Here is a 20,718-nt window from a genome sequence, read left to right as displayed (position 1 = left end):
TCCTTCCTGTGCTTTATCTTGTTTCCTGCCTGCTTAAAGAATGCCACCCTCTAATACCCTTGAGAGCAGGCATTGCTTCGGATGTGGTGTATCCCTTTAAAGGTAATCCTTGGTTGGTTTTGTTTTGCACAGTGTTACTACATGCATTAGCGGTTCCTGGCTCTGTAACTGGCTTGCTCTTTTTGACAAATAGTGGCAAAAAGCTTTTATCCATCCATGCGTAGCTTGAACAATAGGTACGTTATCTATAGGTACGTTAACTGGTTGCTAAAGACGCATGGCCAGAATTGACTGAAGAGGAAGGATGCCTGTTACCTAAAAAAGAGTTTATTTGAATCAGAGCAAAGCAAGGACCTGGCAGGCAACTGCCTGAACTTGAAAGCTGTAGAGGTTTGGTGGTTAGTATTGTACTGAAGTGGGAGATTAGGAGTCTGCGTGTTTGCCTCTAGCTAATGCTGTTGAAATGGCAGCATTAGTGGATGCTTGCAGTTTATCAGAAATCGGGAAAAGCTGAGGAAAAAATAAAAGGATGTTTCTAATAGCGCAATGTATTCTTCGGTATTTTCTTGTAAGCATTAAGTACTGTGGCTTGAATTCACCATATCCTGATCTGTCTCTACTTGCATGGAATGCACCACTCCCTTTAAGCCTTTCCTGGAGCAAGCCATTGTCTCTTTACCCTGGAATTCAACTGAAGAGGGTTAAATTGCTACTGTCTGAGGGCTGTAAAAAAAAGGTCCATGCCTGAAGATAGAAGAGGGAAGGTTTTAGAGATTGAAGGTGTCTGAAATTAGTAGGGAATGTGGATATGAAATGTCTGAAACAAGTAGAGAATGCAACTATAAAATGAACACTGTGAGCATGTGAAGGACCTAGGACAAATGGGTTAAGGAGTGTGTGCAAAGTAATAGGCTTGGCTGCCTGGAGTGGCCAGCTGCACCAAGAAAGCTGTAGAGGAGATGGGCTTCCAAGTACTGGATTCTTGAAATAAGATGGGAGTCAGAACCAGAAAGAATTTATTGTGGGGTTCTTAATTCATAATTTATCATACAATAAATACATTTCTAATTTGCATGAGATTGGAAGTAATCCGTTATCTGTCTTTCATCTCTGCCTGTCACCACGGGTTCCCCCCACGAAGCACTCTCTCAATACCTGAACATCAGTTATGCAGATTATTAATGGGAAGGCAAAGATTTTGGCCTCATCGGCTCAGGACAGTTTTATTTATAGGACTATAGGACACTTACTAAGGCAATTTTTTTCATGCTTCTTCCCACTTAGCTTTCAATACATTCTAGGCAAAGAATACAATGGGTTTTTAAAGCTTGCATTTTTGTAGGGTAGAACATGTTTATGGACTGCACCTTCTCTGAGCATGGAGCTTCAGTGGGGAGGAAATGGCTATGGGTCTCCTTTATTGAAGAAAATAATGACTGTGAGCAGTTTTGCCTCTCCATTGTAAAATGAATAGTTACCCATTCAGTTTTCTCACTTCACTATCCCCAAGTCCCTTAGACTTCCAATGGGAATAAAGAGTTAAAGTCATCCAGCGAAATGGTGATTTTACCATCCTCTCAAAAATCTTACCTAGTACAGTCTGCTTTTGAGATACTTAAAAAGAATGTATAAGTTTCACCTGGTTACATACATCCATTTGTTGGTTTAGAACTGCATTTGTACAGCCATACGCAGCATAGATGGCAGAGTATATCCGCATCCTTGGCCCTTTGTTCTCTGTCCTCAAGCCTTTTTTTGAAGTTCACCCATAGAAATAAATCTTAACAAGGACACCCTTTTTATCTTCTGGTCTGCTTCTACCACTTCCTTTACATTCTTGCCATGTTTCATGCAACTACTGAGAACCTGGGTTTAAAACTGGTAATGGTATTGCCAAGTCCTGATGCATTACATAAAATCGTGTCCTCAGGCAAGGCTTAAGACTAGATTTTTAACCCCTTTCTATAAATCTATAAATCTCTTGAATACTCTTTTCGCTACCTTCTCTTTTGACAGGTGCCATTACCTGATATGGTATTTTTGTTTAAAAATCTATGAGTAGTCCTTTAGAGATGACAAGGTAACATTTCTCAGGGAGTTTTGAGCTGTTTGTTTTAATGACATGCACAATGACAATTCCATGTTTCAGCAACTAATTGCTGTTTTGTGTGTGGTTTTAAACATGTGCAATCTATAAAACTGACAGATTATTTGTAAAGAGGAAGTTACGTATTTTTGCAGTGCCTCAGGATAAAAAAAATAAATCTTTTTAGATGTATTGCAACTCACCTATCTATGAGTAAAATTTTTATCTTTTGTGACTTCGTATCATCCAAGAGTGATTAGTATATGAGATTCAAAGTACTGTAATACTGAAACTTGATGGTTAACTTTTAGAAATTTATTTCAAAGGAGATGCCTCAAAGAAAGAAAAGGCAAAACTTTCAAACAATAAGATTCTTTAAAGTGAACTGATTACTTATGTAACCAGAAGTTGGAAGATGTGAAAGTTAGATGGTTTCTAACTGTAGCAGTTGCAAAACTGGTGAATGAATATTCAGAACTCTTGAAACTGGAGCCCAAGAATTATTAGGTTGAGTTATATGTAGACTGTCAGTGATTTAAAAGCTTACCTTTCTGATAAATTCTTTCCATCCCCTTGTTCGAGTTAGAAACAGGCTTCATACAGATCCACTGCAGAACGAAGAGGTGGCTTAACAAATAAGTTTAGTTTTATGATATTGCAGAACTGAAACAAGTAGACGTGTGAAAGAGTTGGAGTATACACTGATCTGGTAAGGAAAGTTGCCAGAACAAGTACTGGAAATGTATGTGCTCAAGTAGATAGCTGGAATGGTGACTTTTTTTGTTACTGTTCCTGTTATTTTTTGCTTGGTGCTCTGGACAATAGAGTAAAACAGAACAGCTGAGAGCTTCTGATTCTTCAGTGGCTGCCAAGAGTTAACAGGACTGTATTTGGAAAAACCACTCTCTCCCTAATGAGGAAATAACAGTGCTTCATACCAAAATAGAGCATTGTTGTAACTACTACAACTGGTAGCAAACAAAGAATCAGTTATTTGCCTGAAGCATTATGGCACATCAGCAAGAACCAAGAGTGGGTGTCTGTGGAGCTGATCCTCAAAGCCTCAATTAGTAAGGACTTTACCCACGTTGATAATAATTACTATTAATAATAACTGGTACTGTAACGTACTTTGAAAAGTACTTTACATGTTAACTAATCCTCAGGGCTCTTTTGTAAAGCGGGCAGGTAATAGGAGAATCTGGGTTCTGAAAGTGGTATGATTGTACATCCTATAAAGTTCAGGTGCTCCGGGCTAAATACCAATGGTCTGTTTTTCATTGGCGCTGAGGTTCAGTTGCTCTCGTTTCAATTACATGGGTCTATATGCATTTATTGCAAAGATCAGGCTGAGCTCCCAGCTTGGCATAACTTCAAAATCAGAAACACCTCGTCACATACAAATTATGCACAACGCCAGTAGCAATGAATCCTGTTTTTCTTGTTAGGTGTTCTGTTACCCAGCAATTAGACTGTGGCACAATTTGTGAATGGAGTAATTTTTATTCTGTTTTAACAAAATTCTTAAATCTACAGGAAAATGTTAACCTGAGGTATTCTTCTCATCTACCAATATATCGTTATTTTTTTCCTCTCCTGCTTTCTTGTTCCTACTAGTTTTTGTAAGTTGATGTATGTATATTTTCTGTCTTAAGGGTGTGCAGCACACGGATGTGACTAGTTGAGCATGAAGGAGCCTTTTACTCCAAATAAACCAGAAAACTTGGAACTTCTCTTAACAGAGATTGGTAACTGTTGTGCTGGTGCATTTGTTGTTTGTTAAAAGCTCAATTTTTTTACTCAGTTCTGTTTTGTTGGATATGCTGATTATAGCACAGGACTTGCAAGACAGGCTTATATTTGACAGTGGTAAAATGGTGACTTCAGGACCCTTTCTAATACTGTTTTTCAGATCTGGTGTTACTTTATCATGCTTGACATGTATTTATTTTTACTTCCCCCCCTTTTTTCAAGCCTGAAAGTTTTGAGTCACTTCAGCAGAGAAGATAGTTACTTTCTAACCACTTAAAATATTAATGTTGGTACTGTTCCTGTTTGTATTACTATCGGCTCCCAAATCTTCACATTGTTTAGAAATACATTCAGCCACCAGACCCGTGGTATTAGTGAAATCCTGGCTGGTCCCAGTATCAGATAAATTTTCTGAGGATGTTGTTGTAAATTATCTCGTTACATTGCCTTTCCGTCTGTGTCACTCGCGTTACAATAGACCTTGCAGATTGGCCCTTGGGGGAACGACGTGAAATCAAAGTCAAGTCCCGATGGCGAAAGCAGCCAGTGTTTAAATCCGCGGCGCGGGCGGTGGAAACGTCCCCGCGGCCCGGGCCTTGCCCTACCCGGCCCCGCAGGCTTCCTCCGAGCCAGGCTACTTCTGCGTAGGAAGCTCGGAGGTTGGCGTTGGTAGAACAACGCGAAAAATTTCTGGCCAAAAGGCGGTATCTAAGCATTTGTGAAACTGGCGGAGACGCAAGTATTTGCCCTTATTCGCTTGGGGGAAGGGCGTATTTTCCGACCGTTTCCTACGGGCGAAAGGGGGCCGGGAGAGCGGCCTCCCGGCAGGGGCACAGCACAGCCGGTCACGCGGGACCCCAGCAGGGCCTCGTCGCTTCGTTAGCGAGGAAACTGCCTTGATGTTCCCCAGCCGCAGTGCTACATCCCCGGAAGGCCGTTTCGTTCCCGGCGACCTCGGCGATACCGGCCTTCCTCACTGTTTTTAACGACGGCGGTCGGTCCTGCTCTCACCGTGGGCACGGAGACTTCCTTGGGCTGCAGGCGGCTGTGCCTGCCCCACTGGCGTCTGAGGCCGCCCTCCCGCCAGGCGAGGCCGCCGCCGCCCTGCGGGGAGCCGCTGGGGGCCGGGGCGCTCCCCGCCATGGACGGGCTGCCTAGGCGGGAGTTTGTCCGCGGTCCCTCGCCCGCCGGGGAAGGCTCGAGTGGGGGGCGCGGCGCCTCAGAGCGCTCCCACGGACGGGCTAGCCGAGACGCGGAACTGACCGCCAGCTCGGCCTATCGCGACTGCAGGAAGCTGACAGCCGCCGCCAATCGGAGGCTTGGCTCTCCTTTTGCGGCTTGCGATTGGCCGAGATGTCAAGAGGGGCGGGGCCCGGAGGGCGGGCGGTACGCTCGGGAGCCAACGGGGAGGGGGCGGGGGGGCGGCCCCGCGTGAGTGCTGCGCGCCTGCCCCAGTGAGCGTCGGTTCCTGGTGGAGCGGCGCTCGCCAATGGGGAGCTGGGGGGGGCGGGAGGGACGAGCCGGACCGTCGAGTTACCGGAGGGGAGAGGCAGGGTCGGGATAAAGCCGGCGGGGGATGCTGGCGGTGCGAGTCGCTCACCGGCTCCCAGCAGAGTCGCTCTGAAGGGGACTGTAGCCGCGCTGAGGCGACGGTGCCCGGGGCTGCGGCGGGAAGCAGCGCTTCCACCGGTGGGATAGGTGAGGCGGCGGCGGAGCTGGGACCCGGTCGTGGCCGAGGTGGGGGGAGGAGGGGACCGTCTGCTCTGACGGAAACGGAGCGGGCGGTGGGGTGAGGGGAGGCGGTTACGCCGCGTGCGACTCCCGCCGCTGGCCCGGACCCCGGCCCGCGTCGCTTTGTTTGCGGCGGGGAGGGGAGCGCACCGTGCCGCCGCCGGAGGGGGGGCGAACGGAGGTGGGGAGGGATTCGGCGGTGCCGGCGTGCGCTTGGCGCCTCCCGGCCGCCTCCCCGCCGGGCCGGCGCTCCGGCCCCATCCTACTCCGGGGGGACGGAGCCTCACCCGGCCCCCTCCGCGGCCCGCGCCCTCTCCTCCCGCCTTCCCTCTTCCGCCCCTTCCCGCCCGGGTCCCGGCCGTGCAGCGCGGGGTGCGTGCCCGGCCTTCCTCTCCTGGCGCGCTCGGGGGCCTCCCCGAGCCCCCGGGGTGGGCGCGGCTCTTGCACAGCCCCCGCGGGCCGAGCGGAAAGCAGCCGCCGCCGGGCTCCTCCCGCCCCACGCCCGCACCCGTCCGACTGACTCGGGCCGTCCCCCGCGGCGGCGGGGCCGGGCAGCCGCCGGCCTGTGCCGCTCGGCGGCCGCCGAGGCAGCCACCCCCGCGGGGGATGGCGGGGCCGGGCGTGCGCCAGGCCGCCCGGGAATGGCGGGACGGAGCGGGAAGGGCGGCACGGAGCCGGGCTTTGTTCCCGGCCCCGCCCCGCCGCCGGCGGGGGGTGCCCGGGGGCTGCGCGGGCGCGGCGGAGCTCCGGCGGAGAAACGCGCGTCCCGGCTTCGGGTGGAACGGGCGGCTCAGGCGGGCGGCGACGCTCCCGTCTGCCCGCGCCCCTCCTCCGCGCGCTGGCCAGGCTCCCCGCCCTTCAGGTGAAATTTACTTGAAAATCCCGAGCGTCTGAGTAAGATACGCGTGTGCGCGCCCTTCGCGCAGTGCGTAGCGCCTCGCTAAAGGAGGCACTTTAAGGTGTTGTTGGACCAGACTTGGTTTTGACAGCGTCTTAAAGGTTCATTTTACAGTGTCACATAGATGTTACCAATGTGGCTGTAAGTACTGTAGGGGCTTAATTCATTTTTCTTCCTCCTGCTTCCATGTATATGTACTTACAGTATTTTGGTTTTGATTATTTTTATTGGTTATAATGACAACTGCTTGGTGAATAAATCAGTTTGTATCTTAACCAGAAATCAGTGGTCCAGCAATCGGGATAGCTCCAGGTAAAACCACCTAAGGAATCGGATGGAAAACATTAAAAAAAAAAAACCCACCCAAAATATTTTGGTGGTCACTCATACCAAGTGGCAAAAGCAGTTTGCTAATACAGTTTTAAGGAACAGTAAGGCGGTCTGGAGATGAAGTAGCGAGAGTGTAACCTAGATTTCCTTCAGAATTACAAATCTGAAATATGCCTTAGGAAAGAGATATGCTAAAGCAGAAAGCAGGTTCTTCCTTACTCTTACGTGCATTGCACATCTCCCAAGCTCAGACTTCATGTAGTGAGAAAGACTTAGATGGTAAATCATCTTCATGTAAATACAAACCAGAAAGAGTAAAGTGTTTGTAAGTTAATGAGGTAGTAGGTGAAGAGCCACTCACGTGGGCACAAGTAATATAGAGAGTATAGAGTACTGATAAAGAAGGTGATTTGCTGATTGTGGGTTGAGTGAAGAGTGGAATTAACTTAGGAAGTATTTTCTCAATGTGTTGTTTCCTCAGTAGACTGTTTCAGATGCTTTGCTTCTGTGTTGTTACTGCCATGCTGAGGATATGCCCTGAATACTTCAGAATCTCTGAGGAAGATTGTTGAGCAAATGATGGGAAACCACACACCAGTTCTTATCGTGCACCACTATCACAGGAAGGAAACAAACTCATCGGTAAAAATTGTGTTGCAGGTTTAAGTAAGTCACGTATTTAAAGATGAGCGTGACATTCTTACTGTCAAAAGCTTCCTTTATCTATGGTGTGTAGAGGCCCCTTAGTTCGTGGTACTTGATGGCTGTTGTCAGTAGACAACTGACTTTCCTGGGTGAATTGCTGCCGTGAATGGCTCCTTATTTATACTCCACGTTGGATTTAGTTAAAGGCTGTGCTGACTTCTCTCTGGAATTGGTTTCCTTGGAGCACAGTGTTGTTGCTTTGGGATGTTGTGGAAGATTGTTGGTGAACCTCATTTCAAAAGAAAAGTTGTTTAATTATTCTGTGGGGTTAGTTAAGGTAAAGTTGAAATATTCAACTAACTGTGTGTGGCTAGCCTAGGCGAACCAGAGCATGGTGAAGGCTAGTTCTCATGTAATAGCATACATGAGGAGGGAAGTTGGAGGGTTGTAGGGCTGTAAGGCAAAAAGTAGAACTGTTCTGTTTTTCATGTTACTGTATTAACACTTTCCAGGGTCATCCTGTTAGGCCTCAACAGCTCAAGAGTGGTCCTCACATTTCTTTTTCACTGTGTTAGTCTTTTTAATTTTTGGGGGTAAAATTAATTGGTATGTTCGAAGTTTTTGCTAATATAGTTGAGAACACACTGTCTGTATTTAGTTTTTCTAAGAATTTAAGAAGATTATGATTACACTTCCCTCCCCCCCCCCCCCCCCCCCCATGGCTATGCATTGAGGAAAACAACTTGGAAAAGAGCGTATTCTGCATCTGTAGTTGCCTATTTTTTATCTAGTTTTGTATTTTGGGGAGTTTTATCTTGGTCATCTTGTCTAGTGATGTGGCTGCTTCATTATTGCACAAAGGACTAAATGACTTTTTTTTTTTTTTTTTTTTTTTTTTTTTGTCTAAGTTCCTGAAGAGGCATGTTGGCAAACTTTACACTTCAGTAGACTCACACAATACAGAACATGAGCATGTAATACGCTCCCTCTGGCTTAGAGAGCTGAGAGCAATTTTTGTCTATATTTAAGCCTTAGCTTAACAGAACCCATAGGTGTCGCATGCAGATAATGCAAGAGGAAGGTGCTATATGCACATGCGAATTATGTGAGTTGCTGTGAGACAAATGAGGATAGTGGTTCAGGGTTTGTGACCCCATAACTGTAGTTATTGGCCTCCCGTTGCCTTACTGGTAGGAGATGCAGTGTAACTTATCCATCAGCGGGAGGGCAGCTGGCCTAGTGCACAGCCTAGCTGTAGTTTATTGTTTTTTACCGCTTTTGCACACTCACACCTGAAAAACTTTGAACCTTTATGACTTTTGTATTTGTAATAATCCTCCCAGGAATGACTATGGGCTGGAGAAGTAGTGTTGCAATGTTAGGTTTTAGGATTCAGCATTATTCTTGTCTGGTCTGACTCCAAATCCCAGTGAACTCCAGTAATAGATGTTACCCAGACTGACTCAGCTAAGGTTGCTTCTGCCTATTTTTATTGATTAAAATAGCAGTTCTTTCTAGTATTTAGCTCACTTATCCCAGTGTTTGATAGTTCTCGAAGTGTCTGTGTACTGCCATATAGCTCTGTCTCTTTTAAGATTTGTGTTGTCCTTCCTTCCCTCCCCTCCCTCAAATCTATTATAATCCCTAATTCCCTCTGACATGAACACCTTCCAGGAAGAATGACAGAATACAGTCTCCAATAGCAAGTGTCCAGTACTGTCACTGGAAGATACTGGAAAGGAATAAATTGACTCAAACTAGTTGAAAACTCTGCTCTTGACATGGCTTCAGTTTTGAGGGATTTTTGTGTTTATATCCTATTTTTTTCTAGTGTTTTATGTTTGCATGCAAAAATGGAAGAGGAACAAATATTGTTTAAAAAATAAACTTCTAAAGTTTAGTTTGAGGTTCTCTGAAATGTCTAAATACTTGGTCTGATACAGTGGCCTAGTGCCCAGAAGCTGTTACTGTAAGCTTTGGGGTTTTAATGGTTTGTTCTTTACATCAGTATTCTTGCCCTTGTCAGTGTGAGCAACGTGAATTGTTTTTTGCAGTTAGCAATGATAGACAAAGCTGGTCTGTATGGAGTTTGTGCAGATCTCCACACAGGAGTACCGCTCTTCTGCCGTTCTGGCCACTGTTTTGGCAGGTGGTCTGTACAAGTGTAGGTGGCCTGTACTTTTTCAGAGCTGGGCCTGGGTTAGTCTAAAATAGTTGGCTTTTCAGCAGTCTGTAGCAGGAGACTTGGGACTATTGACATGCACACTTCAGTGCTACTGCTAGTCACTTAGCAGTTAGTGTGGTGACCTATTTTCTTCTTTCTCCCTGTTTTCCAGAAAATGGGACAAGACTTGTCTGGGACCTTTTTCTCTCCTATTTTCTTCTTTGTTTTTAATCAGTTACATGACAGGTACTAAAACAAGCTTTGTGTGTTTTATCATCTAACTATTGGAAGACTGCTTCAGCATTAAATAACATACAACCTGAAAAATTACAAATACTCCCAGGTGTTAAAACAGTTTGTCAGTGGCAGTTGCCAACATTATTTTTCTGCTTAAATAGCAATTCTTCCTTGGTAGTGTGTATTTCCCTTACCTTCAGTATATTTCTAGAGTGTAATAGTATAATTTTGCTAAACCAGATAAACCAGACTTCTCTCTTGGTTGGGTGAGATGTTTCCTGTTCACCTGATCATCCTAAAATCCCACTGCTGTCTTCTTTCATATATAAATTAGTCTTTTTAGCATGCATTGACCAGACCTGCATGAAGCATTCCAGGGGAGGTTCCAGTAGGAATTTATAGAGGTCTTTTAATGCTTTGGTGGAAATACCTTGCTGTTAAACCTTAGGATCCTGTTTTCTTCCCTCAGTCCTCTTGAGGCTTCTCTGCTTTGTCTTCATAAACTGCAACTTAGAACAACAAAAAAATTACTACTCAAGTATGTTATGTTAAATGGGAAGAAAAGCTTTAGGTTGAATACAGCATTGATGAGTATCACTGTTGCCAACAGTCCTTAGGCCTACCGTAGTATTTCAGGTCATGATGGGAGTGATGCTAGTCATACTCATGCAGAAAGTGTTCAGGGAGCTCAGAGATCCCTTAGCAATGTGTGAATAAGCAAGGGAGAAGAGCAGAAAGAAGGGTACCATTTTTAGAGGCAAAAATGTACTGAAAAGATCTTTGTGAGAATATGGGTAAGACCTGCTCTGCAATAGTCAACCCTGCTTGTTTAGCCTTTCACAGAAGACTTACTGCTGTTGGTCTTTCACTACTTGTTTTTTGTAGTAGTCTCAAAGACAACAGTTGTGAGGGTTTTGCCAGCCCTATGCAGTTGTTTATTTGTTTGGAGTGACTGAATATCATGTTGGATATGTTTATAAAATAAGACCTGGTGAGAGTGGTGAAACCTACAGATAGTTTGTTGTACTTGGTCCAAAAGATAAGTCTGTAGTAATTCAATGTGGGAAACTGTTAAAAGGTAATAGGAGAAGCATAATTCATTAAAAAAAAAAAAAAAAGGTAATATCTGAACCACAAGGCTTAAAAACGTTATGATAAAACCAGGTCGTGGGAATTCACATTTGAAGATGATTTTGCAAAGATTGACTATTTCTCCAGTGATGTTGCCCACTTTTGCAAAATGAAGCAGCATCTGTTTTTGTAGATACCATGCCCTAGAGGGGACTTGCAGTTAACAGTACACCTGGACAAAGACTGATTATCTGTAGAGAAGCTACTATGAAAGATAGGTTGAAGTGTTCCTAGACATTTTTATCTGTCTTGTATGAGAATAGTACTTATCAACACCACTTCTGATCCTGTGCTAAATCAGAAAGAACTGTTAGGGTTGTGTCTGTGGCAGCTGAACATTTTGATGTTGACACAATTACCTTTATCTTAAATTGAATTTATCTAATCTGCCAGTAATGGTGATCATGTTAAAAAAGATTGCTGTAAGCAAAAATGGTAAGATTTCCACCTCTGTAGACATCATCCAAAAAGATGAAGAGTTACTGTTCTGTGCATTGTGACTGCTGACTGGCCTGTTTATTCCCTGGGGTAGTGTGATGAATAGTAGCTGGTCCCATCGGCTGGTGCTGTTGCAGTGACTCAGGGAGCTCCGGGGTGCCCCACCTCAGCTCATAAAGAGGAAGGAGTTGGGAATGGGTGCTCTTGATCTTGGGTGTAGCAGCAGTAAGAGTAGGCCTCCCTGACACCATCACTCAGATACGGCAAACCTGTTTCTCCGTTTCCTGCAGATAGAGATCATGGAGATCCTGCCCCTCTGTTTCTTCAGTTTAGACCTCAACTCTGCCTCCCCATCTGAACCTATTTGGTGGTAGATGTTGCGTATAAAAATGGGGGTCGAAGGTGTTTCTTCAGATGGAGTTGATACATATGTTTCTGTGTGTATGTATATATTTACATGTACCTACCTGCAGAATTAATAGGTGAATAACTGGTACAGGTGAGAAGTGGTGGATAGCAAGCATGGAAACAGAAACCTAGGTAGATACAAGCACAAAATTAATAGAACAAGCTCTTGGGGGAAGAATCTGAGAGTCTTTACCTACCATTATATATTTAACACTTTTGCATACTTTTGGACATTTGTTGTACTAGGGAGAAAATGAACCTGATTTAAAAACACTTGTAAACGTTCCTCTTACTGTATGTCATGATCAACCTTTAATATTATAGTCTGTTATTCAGAATCTGTAAACAAGCCGTCAGGTAGGCACAGATTATACTTGTATTTCTGTGGTGATGGAGGTAAATTGTGTACAACTGATTTGATCCAATTTGAAGCCCAACCTTGCATCTCCTGGGAGGATATCTAAAGAAGGTACTGCATAGTACATTCCATGTTTTGCTGATAGTGCAAGTTATTGTTCTCTTGACTCTCATTTTAAACTTAAGAATAAATAGTTCTGTTTCCAAATATTTCCTAGCCCCTATCCTTTTACAGTAGCTTTTACTGTATGCTCCCTTAAAACCATATCTAGTATATAAAATTCTTGCATATAGTCATATAGTTGAAAGGCATAAAATCGTTACGTGACTCTAAGTAGAGTGATGCAGGTGTTCTAAGTTTAAGAACTGGCATGTGTTAGCGACACAAGTCCTCAAAAGATATTTTGAATTTAGCAGATGGCTGTTTGAAAACTAATATGCATTTGCTATGAGAAGAGTAGGATGCAGAGGAGAGAGAGAATATCAGTAGGGCTTTTATCACGTTTTATGCCTAGAAACAAGAATAATATTTCAACTACTTTTCTGTTTATCTTATTGTCATACTGGAGAATGCAGACTGGGCTTATTTGAGCTTCTGTTAAAGTAAAAATGCAAGTTCACGTCTCAGCCCGTTTAAAGACAGACTACGAACTCTTCAGGTTTAAGAAAAAAGAATGAGTAGAGATGGTCTTCAAATATAACAAAGGCCTCATATTGTATTTTGAAAGCTCTTAGCACTGCTGCCTTTTCTATAGTATTTATATCTATATCAGTTTTTCAGAAGCCAGAGAATATTGCACTAGATTGAGATATATCAGTTTAAGCACTACTTCTGCAACTGCTTGAGTAGATAAGAAATCTCCTAACTGTTAAACTTCAACTTTGTCTGGTCAGCATATTTGAAGAACTACTAGCATATACTATTATATATAGGACCTGAGTTTAACCTCTATTGAAGTTGCTTTGAGAGGAAGGAGTGAGTAAAGTGGCTTTCTACTTTGTTCAAGGGAATAATGTGGGGGTTTGGGTTGTGGATTTTTTTTAACTTTTTAAAAAATTTTTATTTAAAACCATATAGGCTTTGGTACTCAATGTGCATAATGTTCATGTTGGTTCCTCCTCATGGTATATAATAGTTAAAGAAAAAATTTATTGCCATGTATTTTTCTTTGTACAGGCACAGTAATAAAACTGGTCAGTAATTTAATAGTTTTTGGCACTTTAAGAAAGAGAATGTATTTTTAGCTTTAACAATCTATTAAGGGAGGAAAAGCAGTACATAAGCTGTTGATTTTTTTCATACTGTAGTTCCAAGTGCTTGAACCTTGCTAGGCATTGATTTCCAAAAGCTTATTGAATTGAAAAGGATTATTGGTTTTGGTCTGAGATACTTTCAAAAGTAGGAAAATGGCAAAAGCAGTTTGAAGGTATGATACAAACTCTTTGGATTTAATTATTTAGTTTCATGCTTACAGGCTAATTTTTGGTTTAGTCTGTGCTTGCAATTTATTTTGTAAAAAGGAAAAGGAGTTTAGCTTCTAGAGCCATTTGGCATTTTTTGCATATTCTCTGTTGTTCCTATAGTTAGTGGTGGTGGTGCAGAGGTCAGAATTTGAGGCTCCTTGCCTATACTGCACACTTATGGAAGTTCTCTCTTTTCCCGTTGCTGAAACTTTGTTAATGTAGGTGTGGTTGAATGGTGGAGTTTAGATTAATGATGTGAGAGCTTTAGTAGGAGCCACTGTAAATGCTCTAGATACATGGTTTTGTTTTATTGTCACAGGCGGCAGTGCATCTGAGGAAGAAGATGGTTGTTGCTGTTGGTTATGGTCTGCCATTTTCCCTCGCCAGTGTGTGTGAAATAAGAAGGAACAAGTGACAATAAATGTCTAGGTGGTGACATAAGATAAGTGAAGCTGGAGTCTTATTTGTTACTCCTCTCTGAAATATTTGTGTATAATTTTTAAACATTTGTGGTGGCACAGACTTAGTTTTAGCCGTTTTCCTGGTAGAAGCAACATCCATTTGAGGTAGTCCTAATATATGGACTTCTTACAACCTCTGACGTTAACAGAAGAGAGCTATACATTCTTGGTCCTCTGCAGATCACTTGCAGATTAGACACTTATTTTGCAGTTTCTTGAAAAGCAGCACAGAAATACTTTCTCTTAGACAGCTAGTCCCAATTTACAGTTTGTAAAATAGAAAATAACTAAGGTCACTTTTCTGGGAGGCCCAAAGTAAAATCATTGGTTCTGTACTACAGCTGAGGAAACACTTCTCTAAATCAATAATCAGAAAATAGCAGGGGTAAAGGTGGGAGACAGTGGATGTTCGCATCAAGGGAAGGTGTAAATGAGCAAGTCTTTCATCACTGATTTCTGAAGGCAGTCAATTCCTTGGGCTGTGGCACTCGTGAAGACAATTTTTATTAAGAGGCTAATCTGAGAGACTTGAAAGGTCTTTGCCTAGATAGAAATATCCACTGTGCTCTGGTAAAAACACACCTATTTTGGCATATTTCTAATACTCTGAAATGAGATTCCAAAATATAAAATGTTTTAATCAAAATTTAAAGAACAGGCACTGGCCCAATTGATATTATTTGTGATTGATGTACTTTTCTTAATTGTTCTTAGTGCTAACTATGGAAACAAGAATGCAAGTACATATTTTAAAACTTGAGTTATCATGGTCAAGTTATTACACATTTGGCACCAAGCTCTCCTCTGAGGTTTATCTTGCAAATCCTTCTCAACTACAAATGCAGATTGTATGGAGGTCTTTTCAATTGAGGTTTGTAAGTTTGTAAATGGAGTTTACAAATTCTCTTATGAAGAGAAAGTGTTGAACCAGTATAACAAACATAGTTCTCAGGTGCAGATGTTTGGCTATATTCCAGCCTTCTGGTATGACTGAGTTATGTATCCTTTTCTTCTTTTCCCATGATTCCCCATAGGTGTCTTGATTTGCCTCATGAGCGTTATCTCATTTCTGCACCAGTTATGTAGAAGTTGAACCTACATTGGTTTCTTGCCTATGATCTATGCATCTTCCAGTTGTAATATTTGTGTTTAATGAAGTTGTTCTCACCACCCCCTGCCTCAGCCCCCAAAAGGCTTGCTTTTTGCATGGGAAACCACTGCTCCTCTCCTGTTTACGATTTTCGTGCTTCCTGTAGTTAATTGATTGTCAGCCACCCAGCCTCACTGGTTGTGTGGATCATGGAGTGGAAAAAAGGCTGCGTTTCCACAAGGAGATTGGTGAAATTGAGAAAGTACTGCATGACCACCATGTTCTTGACAGCATTTCATAACACTTAAGTCATCACATAACACAGAACTTTTACAAGAAGCAAAAGAACCGAGTTGTTACTAAAAATCTTCTGTTAAGATAAAGTGTGCCAAGCTTCAGTAAAGAAAGGGGGCACATTTGGATATCAGCAACCTGGAAAGCTTCATTCCCCCTTTTTATTCTTATAAAATCCAGTCTCATGGGGTAGTTATCTTAGAAACAACTTCTGTAATATTCAGGTGCTCTTAAACTTTTTTTTTGTAATTTCTGGTATAGCCACTAATATCACTTATTTGGGAAGAAAGGAAGGTACAGTCTAACTGTGCAGGCTATTGCTGAAAAGAAGGTTGGGAGATTGGAGGAGCTGGACAGTCCCTTTCAGATGTGCTGGTAGCATTTCCCAGTGCTGTAGTAGAAAAAAAGCTTAATTGGTCTGTAACAGGAAAGTCTTATATATGGTTATATATATGTTGTATAATAATCTGGGTTATAATTAAAATGTCTTTTTTTTTTTTTTTTTTCCCTTCTACCCCTTGCATGAGGGGGTGGTGTAAGTTGTGAGCCTTGAGCTGAAGCCTGGTTGTCCCTTGCCCTGTGGCCTGATAAGTTTCTCCATTGTATGGGCTCTTACTGCATCTGCCATCACTTTGGGGGGAACAGTGACAGAGGACCAGAGCTCACAAGGCGTAGTGTGTTCTGTTAGGAGTGCTTGTGATATCAAGTTACTTAGCCAAGCTCTATGAAACGCCAAAGGTACAGGTCAGTTGTGTGTTTTAAGTGACCACGGTGCCATTTTCTTTGCCCCTAAACTGGTTTATTAGCAACTTTTTGTTGTAATCTTTAAAATAATATCTTAAAAACTAATATTCATCTTTGCCTTTATTCTACCTTCAGCGTTTTGAAGCTTGCAGAGGATGTATAGGACGGAAAACACTGCTCTAGCAGTTGGTTAAAACTGTTAGTATTTCTTTCTTCTGAAGTCTCATCCCGTTAAGTCTTTTGGGGCAGCAATTATAGAAAGGCCCTAATTTAGTGTGTTGTACATATCTTCTTAAATACAGGTGCCAACACTTCGATTTCCTGCAACATTTAATCCCCTTCCCTGAATTTTTTGGAAGTGGTCTTCTGTACCATCTCTCCTACACTTAGCAACGGCAGTGTGTTGTACTGGAGCATCTAATTGCTGTTCAAAAGGTAAAGTTAAGTTTGGTCTTCTATGAATGTAATATATCAACTTGAAAATAATTGAGATAAAAAATTTCTTTTAAACACCCCCCAAAAAAAAAGTTCACCTAATTAAAGTTATATGTGCTGTTACTTGGACAGGTTTGACGTTGCTTGGATTTGTAGCTGTGTTTTCCAATTCAGGATGTTAGAGGAGTTCTAAATTAATTTTTTAAAGTATGAAAACTTAGGGATAGCAGCAGTGTCCTTTGAATTATTTTTTTAAAACCTTATGATAGTTAACCTCTTATACTTTGAACTTAGCTAACCTTTTATACTTTGAGTACATTGTGTCGTTTTGTCATGTTCTGCTTCTTAGCTTTTCATAAATCTTTCATAGGGGTGAACCCCAAACACTGAACCTCCACCTGTGTGATACCTTTGACTTAAAATCTAATAAAGTATAGTTACATTTTAACTTCCAATGAACTTCCCTCCAGCAGTATGCTGCAGTTACTGTAAGCTTTGCTCATATCCGTTGGAGACTTTTGACCTTACTGCTACTTTTACCAATACCTTTTTTTCATGTAGTCAGACTTAATCTGATCAGATTATTCTGTAGGATATTGTAGGTTGTATTTGAATACAACTCTAGTTGTACTTGAAGTTCTGGGCAGCAGTTGCGATTCTAAGTTTGTAAGTTTATTATTGCTCAGTACATACCACTAAAAAAATAAAATACCTTAGATTAATTTTCTTGTGCTTTCCACCATTTGGGCTCTTTCCAAACACTCTGTCAGCTGAACTGAAATGTACTAAAGCTTGGACAGTCAAGTTGGTTTTCATCTTTATTTTCTCCATTAAGCAGCTCGGCTATTGGGTAGTGTGTTGGGGCAGGGGGAGAGAATGAATCTGGCGTAGTGAAGAATGAAGATGTACGTGTTTGCTCTGGACACAGTAAGGAGGGAAGTCTCCAAACAGAGTGGCTAATGTATCTGTGAATGTACATTTCACTTGAGAAAGTGAGCTAAAATGTCAGCATACACCAGGGTGGATTTCTGTCTGGGTATTCTTTCAATTTTATGAAGAGTAATATGTCATGGTTTTGACTTTGTTAAAGTGCTATTCACAGTTAGTGTCATTGGAGAGGAGTTAAAGGACAGCTGACCCACTTGCTTCCAAACTGGAGTGGATGTAAGGTTTTCCATGAGTTAATTTAAATGCCTTCTTCCCTTTTCTAAAAAAGGGTAAAAAAGAGGAAAAAAAGTGATCAGTGCAGTTTAATAATGTAGGCAGGATGAAAGATCATACATTTCTGCTGCACAGAAAATGGTGTTTGCTAGCCCTAACTATCTAAAGAGGACAAAGTGATGCTGATTTGATGTACTGTGCTGTCAAATATGCAAACTACAGAAAGCAGGTGATGTTTTTATTAGAGTTGCAATTTAGCAGGTAAAATTCAGAGTTAGAGTTTTATCCGTCTTTAAACATTTCCCTTTATAACTGGTCAAGTCTTTAAAAAACTTGACTTGCTTTTCCAAGGAATTACATAGCATGTTCCCAATTTATATATAAACGTAAACTTGCTTCCTATTTGCAAAAGCTTATCTAATTTTCTTGCTTGTCTCTAAATCCCACTTTTAAACTTTTTACCTCTTAAAATCTTCAGAATGTGGCTTTTTGCCTTTAGATTTCACTTATTATGTGGTTCTCTTTTGTATTTTCGAAAACACTAATTAAGAAGTGGAACAAACCATACATAAAAGAATTCACAATGATTGAATGGTTTAGGCATCCCTAAAGGAAACTAGTGTATTTGTGTTACATCACTGATAAAGTCATGTTGGCTGCACAGGTCTCTTTACATACTTGCAAATTTTCACACTGTGACTTTAAAAAAATTTTTTCCATACAAACTAGATGATCAGGAGCGGTGGATTGCTGCTGCAGGTTGAGACTTGAGTTGTTAAAAGCAGTTAAAAGTGCTTGATCTGCCTCCAGGGTAAAATTAAAAATACAAGATGGCTTTTGGTGTAGCTTGGCCTTATAGAAGAACAAAACCAAACTCTGCTGCTTAGGCAAGCTGTGACAGGTATGCAAGTTGCATACAAACTTCTGTTGTGAAGGAATCTCCAGAAGTTCTCAAGGCTTTGTTAGGGAGACAAAACTGAAGTATTGTTTGTTTCTTTTTCTGACCGCATTCCCCGTGCTAAGCAAGGCAGAGGGGTGGGGGGGCAGGACAGAATCAACAAAAATCAGAAAAGAGGTAAAAAGACTAATGTGAAAAAGTTGATTCAAAATTACTCACATTTGAGAGCAATTATATATATGATTAATAAAGGATGTTCATAATTAAAGTGCAACTAGAACTCTGCGTAAAGAATGGATGTACATAAAAATGCTGAGTGTGAGAAGTTAGATTTTATTTTGGTATTAATTTTAATTTTTCTCTTGGGGAAAAGATCATTTAGAAACATCTAAGCAGAACAGTAATTCTGAAGATACAAGTAACAGAATTTTATTGGGTTTGACTTTTCAGTGAAAAAAAATTAGAATTCTAAAGCTTTTGGAATATGTTGACATCTCCCATTGAATAAGTTTGTAAGGTTTGACTATGTTTTTTCTCATTTTCTTTTCAGCATTCTGTATTTCACTTTTCTATACTGTGTTTGGAGAGCTTTCTCCAATATTTGGCTACATACGAGCTGACTCATAGCTGTTTACATCTGTCTGCTCTCACATCTGTAAGCACACGTTGGACTCGGGGGAAAATGTCTTGATGGATCCATCCTCGGTGTGATATGCTAATGGCTCTCGTCAGTGGTTAACAATGGCTTCTAAGTGGTAAGACCTTTTCCACAAGTCTGTCATAGATAAATAAATTTTCAGGCATCTGATTTTTTTTTTTCCTTTTTGCTTAGGTATTTGTTATTTATATTGTGCTGTTAACACACTTTGAACTACTACTTTAGATATCAGTTATTTGAATAGAAGGGTGTCTGTGCTTATTTGATTTAACACGGTATAGTAACTGATCATAGCCGAAAGTGAATGAATGTCTGAGGAAGAGGTTAAGAACAGGGCAAGCAGTCTCCTGTCTTCCAATTATCTGCAGCTCAGGGACTTCCTAAGCCAGATGTAGTTCCTGTACATTTGGTAATCGTCAAATTGTACATTTAGTAGTTCTCTCATATAAATTCTGTATATTCAGTAATTCTCTCAACTTTCACAAATTTAAGTGCTCAATGCAAGGCAGACCTCTTTGGTGCTTACATTTACAAAGTGTAGGCAGGTGTCTGAACTCTGTCCTCTTGTGGATGAAGACAGGTAATGCAGCTAATTAGTAAAGGCCATCACAATTCTGTAGATGGCTCTTTACTGCTCTTCATGTAAGGATTTTATTAGTAGTAATAAATATCCTTATTGCTGTCAAGCACAGGGAAATTATTGTGGATAAAGCACTTCTGGGCTGAAATAGATAGGGAGACATCTGACTATTCCAGCATCTAAACTGTCCTTCAAAAAGAATGTGATGTACTGCTTTCTTGTAGTTAAGTAGTAAAACTGATACACTGTACTTCCTTTTGGCCCTTGAGAACAGAGAGTATATTGGTGTGACAGGAGGAAAGTACTGAGGTGCAGTTGTTTCTAGAGTATTTGTTTATGTGGATGTTTGTATCCCAGCCATTCTATATTGTATATTCTATAATATTACTTTATAGAATGTAATAGAATATTATATGTTCTGTTATTAACTCATTCTAATTAATAATTAGAATATAATGTATTCTATAAAATTTTTAGCATAGCTCTCACTTTCCTTTATTGTATTGTCCTATGTATTCTTTACAGGAGAAGTATACAATAAAATAAATTTAAATGTATCAAGTTCAGCCATAGGATCCTCTGCAGTGTATCATATACCTGTTGTTTGCCTCTGTCACTGACTTTCATTTCTAGTTATAGAACATGCTGACTTGCTTCACTGTCTTCTGTTAGTTTTGTGCTGTGATTATTTTTGTTCTCATGTGTGTATTCTTTCTCTCGAAAGATAATAAATTTGTTACTGCAGAAGTTTATCTT

General features: G+C 41.5%; 1 protein-coding gene across 4 annotated transcripts in view; it reads left to right on the top strand.

Annotated features, from left to right (window-relative positions):
• The first annotated feature begins 5,381 nt into the window (after positions 1-5,381).
• The window catches only part of FRYL (FRY like transcription coactivator), a 172,668-nt gene continuing 157,331 nt past the window's right edge, over positions 5,382-20,718 (top strand). Inside the window, exons 1-4 of one of the 4 annotated variants that reach the window (XM_074904765.1) lie at positions 5,382-5,536; positions 16,366-16,428; positions 16,533-16,665; positions 19,275-19,479. The gene's annotated coding sequence lies outside the window, so the exon portion shown is untranslated. Of the gene's footprint in view, positions 5,537-6,345; positions 6,432-16,365; positions 16,429-16,532; positions 16,666-19,274; positions 19,480-20,718 lie in introns of those variants that run through there. The other 3 variants (XM_074904764.1, XM_074904766.1, XM_074904767.1) reach the window with 3 other exon arrangements.

The sequence above is a fragment of the Athene noctua genome, chromosome 4 (assembly GCF_965140245.1).
Source record: "Athene noctua chromosome 4, bAthNoc1.hap1.1, whole genome shotgun sequence".
NCBI classification, from domain to species: Eukaryota; Metazoa; Chordata; class Aves; order Strigiformes; family Strigidae; genus Athene; species Athene noctua.
Note: the sequence above shows the minus strand (reverse complement) of the source record. Positions and strands in the feature narration are given on the sequence as shown.